Here is a 15,383-nt window from a genome sequence, read left to right as displayed (position 1 = left end):
ACCATCATTGCCCCAGCTAAAGAATGATTAAAATGACTTCTCTTTTTTTTTTATCTTTCAGCTGGATATATGTGCTAGATTAAAAAAAACTATTGAACAGCCTCTATGCTGGTTTCAATACATTCATTTAATAGATAAATGCATTCATTTGATAGGTTTGTATTGGTTTTTATTGACATTTTCCCTTTCATACATGTAAATTAGGTCTACAGGTTAATACTTCAGGCTAGAATACTGCTTTCTTTTGGAGAGATAATGGTAGTAGTATTCAATTAACAGAAATATCCAAATAGGATTTCAATTTTAGGATGGGCCCCGGTTGAGAGGGTATTGGCACATATACTAACCCTCTTCCTCTGTATTAGTTAGTAGAGTCTTTTTAGAGATTTTAAACTTAATGGTTGAAGGTGTTTTATCACCATAACTCACTGTGCTAAATAACTGTTGTTGAGGTCCAACTCCAGCTAACGCTCCCTTAACACTACTTTAAGTCTACTAAAAAATCATTTAAACATTATGTTTTATGTTCATCAACGGTCAAATTTTAGAGTTTTTATACCTCGAATTAACTTGAATGAACTCGAATGGTTTCTAATTTAAGAAAAAACTTGAATCAGTGAGTTTGGGGTTAACAACCCAAAAACTTGAATTTATTGAGTTTTTTGTGTGAAAAAAACCCCCCTCAAATAGCTTGAATTGATCGAATTTTCGTGGAAAAACCTCATGAAGGCTATTAACATCTTCAGATCATTCAAGGGACCTCTGCCATTGACTTCTACATAACAGGTTTTTATATGGTGTATTTTCTGATTCTAGCTATTTCCAGGGTCGGGGTATAATAAATTCAAAAAATTCCAATTTTTTTTTTTAACCAGAAAAATCGATTTTTGATTTAAAAATAACCTCAAAAATTCAAATTTTCCATGGAAAACACAACTCGAACACTAATAAATTTGCACATAAATAAATTCAATAGGCTGGGTTTGCCTCCAATAAGGATTACTGGTAATTAGTTTGGATCAAGTACAAGAGACTGTTTTACTGTTACAGAGAAAAAGAAAATCAATTTTAAAAATGTGAATTATTTGGTTAAAATAGAGTCTATAGGAGATGGCTTCTTGTAATTTGGAGCTTTCTGGATAACGGTTTCCAGATAGCAGATCGTATACATGTACAATATATGCAGATACACTGCAACCACACACAGCATTATGGAGTTGAAGAACCTTTGAAAAGCATGCATTTTATATTGACTGCATGTATTTTATAACTGTTTTTTATTTAATGTAGCCTACAGACAGGGAAAACTCTGACATTGTGCCTCATTTGCTTCGCTATGCATACCCACACCCACCTGGGAAAAACATGTAAATGCATACTACAGGGCTTATATGAAACAGATTCATGGAATCCGCATCCACAGAGACTGATCCTATGATGTTATAATTTAAAATGAGAAGTGATGCAGAAAGCTTGGACTTGAAAATCATATTGACCTGCTAATCCTTCTATATTAATATTTGTGAAATGTGGCAAGTTGGGATATGGTAATTTTTTTAGCTGGCTGTCAAAAAGAAGTGTTAAAGCTGAGGAGACAACTCATGGCCAGAAAATACACAGGCGGTAGCTCAGGGCAAAAAGAGATACTTCACATATTATTCACAGGCAGGCAATGAAGAAGGTGAGGGTAGGGCAAGGCTTGAATAATGTTACAGCCCTGGTTACAGACTAACTGCTAAGGTAATAATTATCAGAGTTAGCTAAAGATTGTTACTGTATATTCAATAGTGAGAGCTTATGGAAACAAAGCATTATTTTAAGTTAAAAACCTGAAAACTAGGAAAGTCAATGTGCTAAAAAATGAAATATTTGCAAATGTTAATGCACAGTTACGTTATAGCACAAACTTTGAAATATAGGGTGTAAAAAACAGTAATTGTGAAATGAGCAAAAGTTTGGAGACGCTAGTAATTCAATATTTAGTAACACTCCCTGTGGCACAGTTCACAGCTTGCAAACACCATTTGTATCCAGCTAAGAAGCTTTCAGTTCATGCTCTTGGGATTCTTGTCCACTCTTGCAGATGACTTCTAATTATGAGATCTTCTTGGGCCAATGTCTTCACTGGCATCTGTAATGGTGTTTAATTCAGAGGATGTGAAGGCTATTCCAAAACCTTCAGCTTGTTTTTCTTCTTTCCATTAGCTACTAGGGGTATGTGGATGTACAGTGTGTTTAGGATCATTGGCTTGTTGTAGGAGTCATCCCCTTTTCAGCTACATGGCTGATGTTTCACATTGGTTTCCAGAAGTTAATGATATTTAGTGGAGACCATTCTTCCCTCAACACATACAGTATTTACTGAGACACTGGCCCTCTGTTCGATGACATGAATCCTACGGGCGCATGCACAGTTGGGGCTAGTCAGGAATCTGTTTCAGCTGTGCATGCGTCTGCAGGCTCTGTGTTGTTGAACAGGGCAGAAGATGGCTACAAAGAACTCTGCTGCTCTACTGAGGCTCAGGTTTCCAAACAGGAGTGCCTTTCTACATAATACAATGTGCGGGGAGGGAGAGATAAGGAGGCAGATGAAGGGCAGTTAAATGGGTACTGTTGTATCTTGGGGGGTTTAGTTCTCCTTTAAACAAAAGGCAGAGTACAAGGACCGAACGCCTGATATCATACCTCCCAACATTTGGAAAATGTAAAGATGGACAAAAAGATCTGCCACACATGGTGTGGCAAAAGTGTTGACTGTAACACTCCCTAATTACCATGTCCATGTGGCATGTTATGGAAAGTTTGAACACATTTCTGGGGGTTTTAGGTGTCATTGCAGTTTTAATAATGAAGCTGAAATTGCACTCTAAGCTGCAAGTCTCAATTCCCACAAGAGGCCTGCTTATCTTATTACAATTGTATTTGAGTGCAGGTGCTGAGTATTCTGGCCTCTTTGTCAAAAAGCCTCTTATTTAATTAAGTTTCAGATACTCTGTATCTTTCTCTGGCATCAGTGCAGTAGAGCAAAGAAAAATGCAAGACATTTCGGTAAGAAGCTGGGACTGCGGGCTGAGCTGTCAAAATTGGGACTGTCCAATAGCAGGCTCTAAAGTAGGTCGAGTTTGGCCATACACTCGCACAAAATATTCAAGCCAAGTTCTTCCTGACGCACTTCCACCCTTCCCACCAGCAGCCTAACTATGCCCTGAATTTATATTCTGCATTCAGCACCATCTATTTATATATCTGCACTTGTCCTGCCTCGTCCTCTCTGTGACATCAGAGATGGGGACGTGGCAGGTGCAGGTATATAAATCAGAGAGGATCCATGGGCCGGGAGCAGATTTTGAGCAGTGTGTTAGGGTCAGGTTGACTATTTGTCATTATTTGATTTGGGGATGGGGCTGATCTCAGCAGGAAGGAAACAATTCTAGACACATCTGAGTATCTTGCTTGGATAAAAGTGGATCCCATACTTTTAAATGAAATGTTTAAAGAGGTTGGTCACCTTTAAGGTAACTTTTAGTATGTTATAGAATGGTCAATTCTAAACAGCCTTTCAATTGGTTTTCATTATTTATATTTTATTGTTTTATTGTTATTTGCCTTTTTCTTCTGACTCCTTGCAGCTTTCAAATGGGCGTCGCTGACCCCTTCTCAAAAACAAATGCTCTGTAAGGCTACACATGTATGGTTATTGCTACTTGCTATTTCTCATCTTTCTATTCAAGCCTCTCCTATTCATATTCCAGTCTCTTATTCAAATCAATGCATGGTTGATAGGGGAATTTGCACCCTAGCAACCAGATTGCTTAAAATGCAAATCTAAGAGTTGCTGAATTAAAATTTAAATAACTGGAAAACCACAAATAATAAAAAAAATGAAAAGCAATTGCAAATTGTCTCAGAAAAGTTATCTCAAAGGTGAACAACCCCTTTAATGGGATTTATATTTTGCATTTCATTAAATTCCCTACTTTAGCATCACTACTTCTTTTATTCTCCTATAGTCAAACAAAATGTCAGATTTCCCCAGCTCAAACATATCGTTATCTCAAAGGGCCATTTCTTACGTTCACGTGAACAGAATTCTGTACTCCATCAGAGAAAGCTGCAAGCAAATAAGAGAAGGCTTGTATCATTTTGTCTGGCATTTGACTTTAACTAAACAGACAGCTCAATCAAAAAACAAAGCTGTTTGCTTGATATCAAGCAGGTCTGACATGGGAAGGCCAGATAGCCCTTAGGGCAAACTAGAATTCCTTCCTGTAGCTAGCTACGTACATATTCCTGGTGTTATTTAAAGTATTCCTTTTTCTATTTTCAAATGGATCAATAGTTATATTGAATAAACATCAACTAAATGTAGCATGAGGATTTAAGTTAACTTTTAGTATGTTATAGAATGGCTAATTCTAGACAACTTTCCAATTGGTCTTTTTTTATAGTTTATGAATTATTTGCCATCTTTTTCTAACTCTTTCCAGTTTTCAAATCTTAAAAAACCAATGCTCTGTAAACACATTTATTGTTATTGCTACTTTCTATTACTCATCTTTCTATTCAGGCCCTTTCCTAGTCATATTCCAGTCTCTTTTTCATAGCAATGTATTTTGTTGTTGTTGGGGTCATTTGGTCCCTAGCAACCGGATTGCTGAAATTGCAAACTGGAGAGCTGCTGAATAAAAAGCTAAATAACTCAAAAACCACAAATAATAAAAAATGAAAACCAATTGCAAATAGTCCCAGAATTTCACTCTCTACATTATACTGAATGTTCATTTAAATGCAAACAACCCCTTTAAGCAACTTTTCAATTGGTCTTAGCATCCTTGTTCTCTTTTTGGCTTAAAACTGATAATATTCTCTGGCTGTCTGTTTCACTGAGCCTGACAATCAAAACAACAGGTTAACTGTGCAGGTTTAATTTTATTGTTACTCTTATTTTTTATTGATTATATATTTTTTTAAAGCCCTCAACTATTCATTTTCCATTGTGACATCCAGTCTGCTGCTTGTTCGCAGTTACAATTCAAAATGTAATAGCAGTAAAACAGGATAATTAAGCAGTGGGTCTAAATAGATAAGTAATAAAGAACAACAACAATTAAACTGTAGACTCACAGAGCAATGGGTTTTTGGTTGCTGGGGGCAGTGACCCCAATTTGAAAGATACTAAAAACAAGAGAAAGCAGTAAAACCCCACACTACCTTACTAAAATTAATTGAGATTAAATAATAATAATAATAATATTATTATTTAATCTCAATTAATTTTAGTAAGGTAGTGTGGGGTTTTACTGCTTTCTCTTGTTTTTAGTATCCCTATTCTGGTTTATATACCTCTACACAGCCTGAAATATGGTAATACAAGTGAGTGAACATTAATTACAAGTGAAATATATTTTTGTTTGTGACCCCATTTGAAAGATGGAAAGAATCAGAAGAGAAAAGCAAATAATAAAAAATACCCGGCCAACTGAAAAGTTGCTAAGCACTGATCATTTTATAGCATACTAAAAGTTAACTTAAAGGAGAAGAAAACCCTTTCGGCGCAAAACCCCTCCCCCCGTAGGCCCCCCGACCTACCTCCCCCCCGGGCAAATGCCCCTAAGTTGCTACTTACCCCTCGGCGCAGGTCCTCTCTCGTGGAGTTCACAGGCACCATCTTCTCCCATACGGTCTTCTTCCTGGATTCTCCAGCGTTTGGCGGCACATGCACAGTAGGAGCATTTGCTGTTTGGAATCTACTGCGCATGCGCCAAAAGTCACGAAGTTGTTGAAAAAAGAAATCGGAAAACTTTGTGACTTTCAGCGCATGCGCAGATGAGCTAAACCGGCAAATGCTCCTACTGCACATGCGCCGCCAAAGGCGGGGGAAACCAAGAAGAAGACCGCATGGGAGAAGATGCCGCCTGTGAACTCCACGAGAGAGGACCTGTGCCGAGGGGTAAGTAGCAACTTTGGGCATTTGCCCGGGGGGTGGAGGTAGGCCGGGGGGAGGAGGGAGGGGTTTTGCGCTGAAAGGGTTTCCTTCTCCTTTAAAGGTGAACCACCCCTTTGATGCCTGCCTCAAGCAAACTGTAAGTAAAGGGCCGCTGATGTACAGCGATGTTCCAGCGATCCTCCTTCCACAAAAATGGTAAGTGCACGTTTTTTTACCCACTTACCTGCACTTACACATACCTACAGTACATTTATACACTTACACAAACATTTTAGTAAAAATTTGTATTTTTTATTTTTTTATTTTAGCACACTTGGTCGATTTTGTACACTTATTTACACTTAATTACATGTATTTGCACACTCAGACAACTTTTATTAGTGCACAAATATGTATACACAAAAACTCACAAACAGGTTTTTTTTTTTTTTTACTTATTCATTGTACCGTTTGTTTTGCCTAAAAACATGTTATTTTGACAGCGTGACTATTGGATAATCGATTTTGGCCACTAATTACGCTGTCGGATCAATAATTTTGTTATTTCATTGATTTACGCTATTTTTGTGGTTTTATTGCAATTTTATCCCTGCATTATTGTTCCTTATGAATCTTTAGTATTGTTTTGCTGTTTGGTGCTTTGGTATAGAAAGATTTATTTTACTTAGTTTGATTCGCCAGAATATATGCTTTCCAAAAATATATAGTTTTCTGGGGGTCTTTTTACATTTTGTGGGTCTTACGGCACATAACGCACAGTTAGGGCTCTCTTTTCTGCAGCTTAGTTGGCTAGCGTGAAAATTCATATGCATGTTTTTCATTTGGGGTCCGTACACGCCACATACTTTGGTAAATCTTTCCATATTGGGCATCAAACTATTCAGAAGACCTCTGACATCCATATTTAGGGTGATTTTTTTTTATACGTAAAACATTGTGTGCGATAAATGCGGCAAACTGCAACAATTTTAGGCGATTTTCAGAAATGTTGTAAAAACCTCTACGTTTAGAAAAGCTTTGCAGTTTGGTAATTTGGTGTAGAAAGACGTCTTTATCTTTTTTGGATTCGGTAGATTGTGTACTTTCCAAAAATATATGGTTTTGGGGGGGTCTTTGCTGTTAGGAGGGTCTTGAGGCACATAATATGAAGTCAAGGGTCTATGTTCACAGAAGGCGAATCGGCAGCGGAGAAAAATCATATGCACTATTTTCATTTTGGGTCCGCACATGCCAGCTGCCTTGGTACAGTATATCGATGCATATTGGGCATCAAACTGTTCAGTAGACCCTTGGCATCAATATTTATGGTGTTTTACAATTGTATGCAAGAAATTGGGTGAGATAAATGCGGGCAATTGCAATATTTTTAGGCAATTTCAAAAATGTAAAAACTGTTGCTTTTATCGCCAAATTTAGGAAAGGAGTACAAAGACATGCATACCCAATTTGGATTGTACTTTCCGAAAATATATGGTTTTCTGTGGTGAATGTACTTTTTTCTACCTTTCCTCCCCCCCAAAACTATGTATATGTGTTGATTTTGCAGTACCTAAAATGACAGACCATATGGGGGTTGGGTACACCTATACATATTGGGCATCAAACTGTTCAGAGGACCCTAGGCTTTCATATTTGGGGTGATTTGTCTTGATACCTAAAAGTATGTGGGTAATACGATGCTGCAGGGTAGAAATTTTGAAGTAATTTTTGGAAATGTCACCAAAATCACCAAATTTAGGAATGGTTTGCGGCTTGGTACTTTGGAGTACAAAGACATGCATACCCAATTTGGATTCGTGGGAATGTGTACTTTTCGAAAATATATGGTTTTCTGGGGTGAACTTACTTTTTTCTACTTTTGCCCCCCCCCCCCAAAACGATGTAAATGTGTTGATTTTCCAGTACCTGAAATGACAGACTATATGGGGGTCTTCGTTTTGGGGCCCCTGTATGCCACGTGCTTGGGTACACCTATACATATTGGGCATCAAACTGTTCAGAGGACCCTAGGCTTTCATATTTGGGTTGATTTCTCTTGATACCTAAAAGTATGTGGGGAAATACGATGCTGCAGGGTAGAAATTTTGAAGTGATTTTTGGAAATGTCACCAAAATCACCAAATTTAGGAATGGTTTGCGGCTTGGTACTTTGGCGTAGAAAGACATGCATGCCCAATTTGGATTCAGGGGAATATGTACTTTCCGAAAATATTTGGTTTTCTGGGGTGAACATGCTTTTTTCTACCTTTGCCGCCCCCAAATCTATGTAAATGTGTTGATTTTGCAGTATCTGAAATGACAGACCATATGGGGGTCTTCCTTTTGGGGCCCCTATATGCCACGTGCTTGGGTACACCTATATATATTGGGCATCAAACTGTTCAGCAGACCCCAGGCTTTCATATTTGGGGTGATTTGCCTTGATACCTAAAAGTATGTGGGTAATACGATGCTGCAGGGTAGAAATTTTGAAGTGATTTTTGGAAATGTCACCAAAATCTCCAAATTTAGGAATGGTTTGCGGCTTGGTACTTTGGAGTAGAAAGATATGCATACCCAATTTGGATTCAGGGGAATGTGTACTTTCACCCCAGAAAACCATATATTTTCAGAAAGTACTTTTTTCTACCTTTGCCGCCCCCAAAACTATATAAATGTGTTGATTTTGCAGTATCTGAAATGACAGAACAAATGGGGGTCTTATTTTTGGGGCCCGTATATGCCACGTGCTTCGGTAGACCTATACATATTGGGCATCAAACTGTTCAGAGGACCCTAGGCTTTCATATTTGGGGTGATTTCTCTTGATACCTCAAAGTATGTGGGAAATACGATGCTGCAGGGTAGACATTTTTAAGTGATTTTTGGAAATGTCACCAAAATCACCAAATTTAGGAATGGTTTGGTACTTTGGAGTACAAAGACATGCATACCCAATTTAGATTCATGGCAATGTGTACTTTCTGAAAATATATGGTTTTCTGGGGTGAACGTACTTTTTTCTACCTTTGCCGCTCCCCAAAACTATGTAAATGTGTTGATTTTGCAGTATCTGAAATGACAGAACAAACGTGGGGTCTTCCTTTTGGGGCCCACTATGCCACGTGCTTGGGTACACCTATACATATTGGGCATCAAACTGTTCAGTGGATACCAGGATTTCATATTTGGGGTGTTTTACATTGATACCTAATGACGTGTGGGAGATATGTTGCTGTAGAGTGGAAGCTTTGAGGTCATTTTTCAAAAAATTCACCAATTTCTATAAAACATTATTACTTTAGGAAACAATTGCAACTTGGTAGTTTAGAGTACAAAGATATTTTTACCCATTTTTGGTTCACCAGAATCTGTTCTTTCTAGTAATGGGTAGTTTTCTAGGGTAAACCTACTGTTAGCGGAATGTTTGGCCTTGAAATCAAAAGTATGCCGTTTGGGGAGCGTTGCTTTGGAAATTTGGTTGTGTACTGCTTGTAGATTTTGAGCTATACAAGTGAGAAATATATATATATATTTGGTATTGCCGGGTTCAGGAGACATAGAACTTTCTAAATCGGCTGTGTTCTCGTACATAAAATAAATGATGTTTCTGATATATGTGATTGTTCTCCGTGAAACATGATTTTTTTCATTTTATTAGACACTTAGAAGCCTATATTTTTTTACAGAAGTAGAATTACACCAAAATGTGAAAGTTCAGGTTGTCCTGAAAAAAACAACAAATTGTTTTCCTGGGTAAACTAAAAGACCACCCCAGAAAAGGCCCTTAAAGTGAAAGAGTGCAAAATATCTAAAAACTGCTTGGCAGTAGATGTTCGCATCTAGGACAAAACGGCTGGCAGGGAAAGGGTTAATCACATGTTTGAATCACGTGATGTGTGGGGTATTTAAGGAGTGCTAAAGGTTCAGACTGGGGGACCCGAGGCCCACCAGGGCTTCTGTCTCTGGGCCCATCTCAGGGTCCCTTACCCCACCACAGTGCACTGTGCCATGATTGCGCATGCGCGTACAGGGTTTTTGATATGACCTGAAGATCATTGTTCCAGGGAGCGGGTCTGGTCCAGCGGGGCCCACAAGAGCCGGGGCCCACCAACTAGGGAGATCAGGAAGTGTAGGGGTTTAAAGCCATAGGAGCACATTAACCCTATGGGTATCTACAATTTTGACATTGATAATGTGGGTCCAAAGTTTTAGTTTTAATGGTGCATTTTATGAATTGAGATATGAATACATTTATTTATGATGTGAGACTATTGTGCAGTAAGATTTCTTTGAAGAAAATGCAACTGGTTTTCAATTTAAGTAACAGGGCCACATCTAGGATAGGTCAGGGAGGGCATTTGGGGACTGGGGAATTTTGACAAGAAAGACAGAAATGTCTTACCAGCAGCCCTTCAGCACCAGGAATTACAACTCAGGTCATCACATGGAGCTCCTGACCTTATCTGAGACTTGAAAGAACCATGTTGTACTGACCCTACATGCAAATATACTGTACATGCAAATAGAAATGAAACGGAAAGGAAAGAACGCATCCTGTGGAGTTTAAGACTTCTCATTTTCCACTTCTATCTCTCACTTCTCATTTTTTTACTCACATGAGTTCTAAATATAAAAAGAAGAGCAGAAATAGTATTTTGTGTGTCTATTTAGCACATATTATTCCGAGGTTTTGTTGTGATCATGTCGCGCCTTGACGTGTGAATAAAAAAGCTGTGCAAAGGCTTTGCCACTTTTTATTTGATGACATACACAGGTGTATTGCAGTTCATTAGTGCATTTGCTTCCTTTTCTGCCTGGGATAGGGAATTGATATAGAAGTGATATAGCAATCGATCACCCCCCTGATGCTTTTCATCTAGGCCCTCCTGAATTAGGTCATTGGTCACAAACATTCTCATTTTTGTGATTTTTAGGGATGCACCAAATACACAATTTTGGATTTGGATGAACCCCTGAATCTTTAATGAAAGATTTAGGTGAATACGAACCAAATGCAAACTCTAATTTGCATATGCAAATAGGGGAGGGGACAGGGAAAAAGAATGTTGTGCTCTCAAAAATCCAAAAAAACACTAAAATCCAAATTGATTAAAAATGAACATTGACTTGTGAGGCACCTCAACAGCTTTTACATGGCAAAGTTTTGCATTCAAATTCTTTGTGTTTTTTTACGCTTTACAAAATCAGAATTTTTAGAGAAAACATTAATTCGTGAAAAAAATAGAAATTTGAGTGTTATTAAATAGGTCCCCTAGTGTTTTCAGTTTGACAACAGGTCACACAGTGTCTGAATGGTCAGTTTAATAAAAGTTTGAGTTCCCAACACATGCACAGAGGATCATACATTGGAACTGTTGGCAGTTGTAGGCAGTGCCTTTGGCAGGTTTGCTGGCTGTTTGCACAGAGAAATAAATCTTTTCTGGAGATGCTACTGGCAGCAAGTGACAGCAGCAGAGCTTGCCATTCCTAGACTTAATGGTACCTGGCGCTTATCATTTTGAAATTAGAAAAGAGTCAAGTCTTTTTAGAGTGATATGTTATAATATTTCATTTTCTCTAGGATTAAACGAAGAGGAACCCTATCACTATTATATTAGTAATTATTATGGACTAAAATAAATATTGCTTTTCTTCCCAACAATTGTAAACATAAAAGTTACAGAAAGTATAAAAAGCTGTTTTATTGTCCTCAGCCTATACAGAAAAGCCATTTGCTTCTTTTATTCAGACATCAAAATAAAACGGCTGAATACACTACTTGTTAAAAAAAAAAAATAGATCAAAGTAGAATGATTGAAATGATGTGAGCAGTGACACCTTGATATTCATGTTTGTCCCTTGATTTAAATAGGAGATTATTTACAGGCCTCTCTGCTTTGCAGTCAAATACATGTATGGAGCTAACACCAGAAAACATCAAACCTGAAGGTTCTACCTCATCAAAATGAGTCAAAATCCTAATTGTCTACGGGCTGGAACATTTTGTTTGATTACAATAATAGTGGGATCCAAATGGCTTCAAATGACAGTTACAATCTTCAGTTAGCTCTTCTAATTTGGTATAAAACAATGATTGCTGGTCTGAACGTAAGCTACAGTCAGTTTTCTTGGATCAATAAATAATAATGTGGGTAGCATGTGCGAAAGAAATACACCAATGTATCCATGGATGCCTGCGTCAGTTTACAGTCACAAGACTGTCATTGGTTCCCTGCTTATGTGAGCAGAACAACACAGATTGCAGTTTAATTTTAGCTGTAATAAATCATAATCATTTGTAATCATCTTTGTACAGGTATAAGATCTGTTATCCAGAAACCGGTTTTCCAGTAAACTCAGAATTACAGGAAGGCAAGCTTCTATAGACTTCATTTTAATTAAATAACACAAATTCTTAAAAATTATATCCCTTTTCTCTGTAATACAATATTAAAACAGTGTCGTGTACTTGATCATAACTAATATACAATTAATCCTGATTGGCAGCAAAACAATCCTATTGAGTTTATTTAATGTTTAAATTATTTTTAGTAGGCAAATTAAGGTGATCCAAATTACAGAAAGATACCTTATCTGCAAAACTCTAGGTCCCAAGCATTCTGGATGGACCTGTATTTCAAAATACAAAAAAACCCTCTTTTATCAGATTATTAGAATTAGAATCTGGGACTGAAATGTTATGAATAAATGCTGTATTTCAAACAGCAGAAGCATTCATTCACAATAAGGTTAAAGAATTGAAATACAAACAGAACAAAGATTTGGTTTCTTGAATTCTAAAGTAGAATTTTAGTACATTCATTTCTTTAAAGTGTTTCCGTATTAACTTTACCAATGACAATAGCTAAAAGAATTTAGCAACAATTTTTTTTCTTCTTTTTTTTTTTTTGACGACTATTGTCTGTTGCCATGGTTTCCAAGGTTTTGGAGCCAATTATTGTCAACACTGAGAATTAGGAAGTAGCCAAAAAAAAAAAGAGAGAGAGAACTACAGAAGAAACTGTGAAAGTGTACTGATAATCTTAAAATACACAACTTTAAACACATTTTAATACTGGGAGCATAAAGGGTTTCATAGATTGTTCCGTTAACTTTTTACAGCACACCTAAATATAAAACACAAGTGTAAAGAAATACAATATAAATTTTAACAAATGTATATTATAGAAGATTTCATACGTGACTATTTTATATGTATGATGTATCTACCAGCTATTCTTTGCTAGGGGAATGGACCAATCTGAATTTCTGGAAAACCGTTCAAAACTTTTCTCGTTCATCGAAATCACATGGCCCTTTATATGTTATAAAAACATTATATTTGTCTGAATGGTAAAGAGTTTGCTGGTAGAAGCAGGAATGTCAATGTCTGCGTGGGTGGACAAAGTATACAGAAGAATTATAGATAAATAAGGATCACCTATTATTGTTTAATACACTAGCAATCTGAAATGAGGTGCCTGCATATCCTCCTGTGATATGGAAAAGCAGGGTAGGCCACTATCTCAGTTAAAGCACTGTACAGTCAAGCAGTCCCATGTAGACACACTGGCCATTACTAAAATTTGGGCAAGGTGCAAAAATTGGAAAAAAGCAGATTTGTGTTTTTAGCACTTAGTCCTAAGTACGATTATTCTTTGCCTTCCAAGAAAGAAGAATTGCATCTCATTCTGTGCAAAACAGTGCTCCTCCACTTTTGCCTGTACCACTAGTATGGCCACCTGTATCACATATATGGGATTGTATCTTTCCTGAAGATATCAGAGCTTTACCTTTTATTATATAGTTACATAGTTAAGTTGGGTTGAAAAAAGACCAAAGTTCCTCAAGTTTAACCCCTCTAAATGAAACCTAGCATCCATACATACACACACTTACAACGACCCCTCTATACTCTCACATATACAGTATATACCAATATCTATACCAATTTTAGATTTTAGTATCACAATAGCCTTGGATATTATGCTTGCCCAAGAAATCATCCGAGCCTCTCTTAATTATTAATTAATAGAATCAGCCATCACCACATCATCCAGCAATGCATTCCACAACCTCACTGCCCTCACCTCACCATAAAAGACACCAAGGATGCTTCAAATTAAAGTTCTGTTCCTCTAGTCCAGTGATCTCCATCCAGTGACTCATGAGCAACATGATGCTCTCAAACCCCTTGGATGTTGCTCCCAGTGGCTTCAAACCAGCTGCTTGTTTTAGAATTCTTGGCTTGAAGGCAAATTTTGGTTGCATAAAAACGAGATTTACTGCCAAACAGAGCCTCCTGTAGGCTGCCAGTTTTACATGCTTGTGTAGCTCTCCAACTCTTTTTTTACAATCAAATGTGGCTCACGGGTAAAAAAAAGTTTGGGGACCCCTGCTCTAGTCTAAGGGGATGGCGTTTGGTGCGGTGATCCATTTTATGCAAAAAAAAAAGGTCTCCCACCTTCTGTCTATAATGCCCTCTAATATACTTGTAAAGTGTAATCATTTCAACCCCAACTTTGATAGTCTACCCTCATAATTGAAATCTTCCATCAGTGGTAACATTATAGAAAAACATCTAAGACGTGGGCTAAATCTCTCGCTCTCTATAAAAATGATTAGGAAACATGGTATTGAACATTGCCTTTTTCCCATCACCAGTAACCAGTGCTAGAGATGTAACACATCGGTGAGCATGTTACAGCATCATTTTTTTGTATACAGCTATATTTTTCTTAGAATCCGTCCACTTGCTCTTAGTTTATGTAGGGAAGGGATATTCTAGAACATGCAAGCTTTGTGCTTCGCAAAAGATTCAAAGATTCCTCTATGACACATATAAGACTCATGACTGGTACAGGCATGAGCTTTGGACTAGTGTCTGTGCCAGTCCACACTAAAAAAAATCCAAGGGAGTTGCTTGCAGTCAGGGCTACATCCAGAGTGAGGCACAACTTGTGGTGGGACGTGGTGCATCCAAAGCCCAGTGCATCCTTTCCTATTCTCTAGTATTTTCTGTTATTTTCTGCTATCTTTATTACATGGCCTCTTGATATAAATGAAACACTGTCTGATGACTATTTGCTTTAATAAAAAATAATTATCAGTGCTAGTTGGAATGATACTGCATCAGCCGTATTTTCTAGGGATTCCAACAAAAGCTGATATACCTTGGATTACACACATTTTCTGTATTCAGCATGTTCTTAAAACACATTAGACACACTTGTCTTCTCCATGTCGCATGAACCATAGCTAAATATATAATGTAAAGTAATGCCAAGTTCTTGATTTAACAGTGTTTATTTTTCATTTATCTGCATGATTATAACGTACTGGAGAAGAAAACACTTAGCTCTAAATGCAGAAATTTTGATGTAAGATAATTAGAAGTTTGTGCTTGCCAAATGCTGTCATTTGCTGGCATAAAGTAAGAGATACAACTTGAGAA

The sequence above is a fragment of the Xenopus laevis genome, chromosome 5L (assembly GCF_017654675.1).
Source record: "Xenopus laevis strain J_2021 chromosome 5L, Xenopus_laevis_v10.1, whole genome shotgun sequence".
Taxonomy (NCBI): Eukaryota; Metazoa; Chordata; class Amphibia; order Anura; family Pipidae; genus Xenopus; species Xenopus laevis.
Note: the sequence above shows the minus strand (reverse complement) of the source record.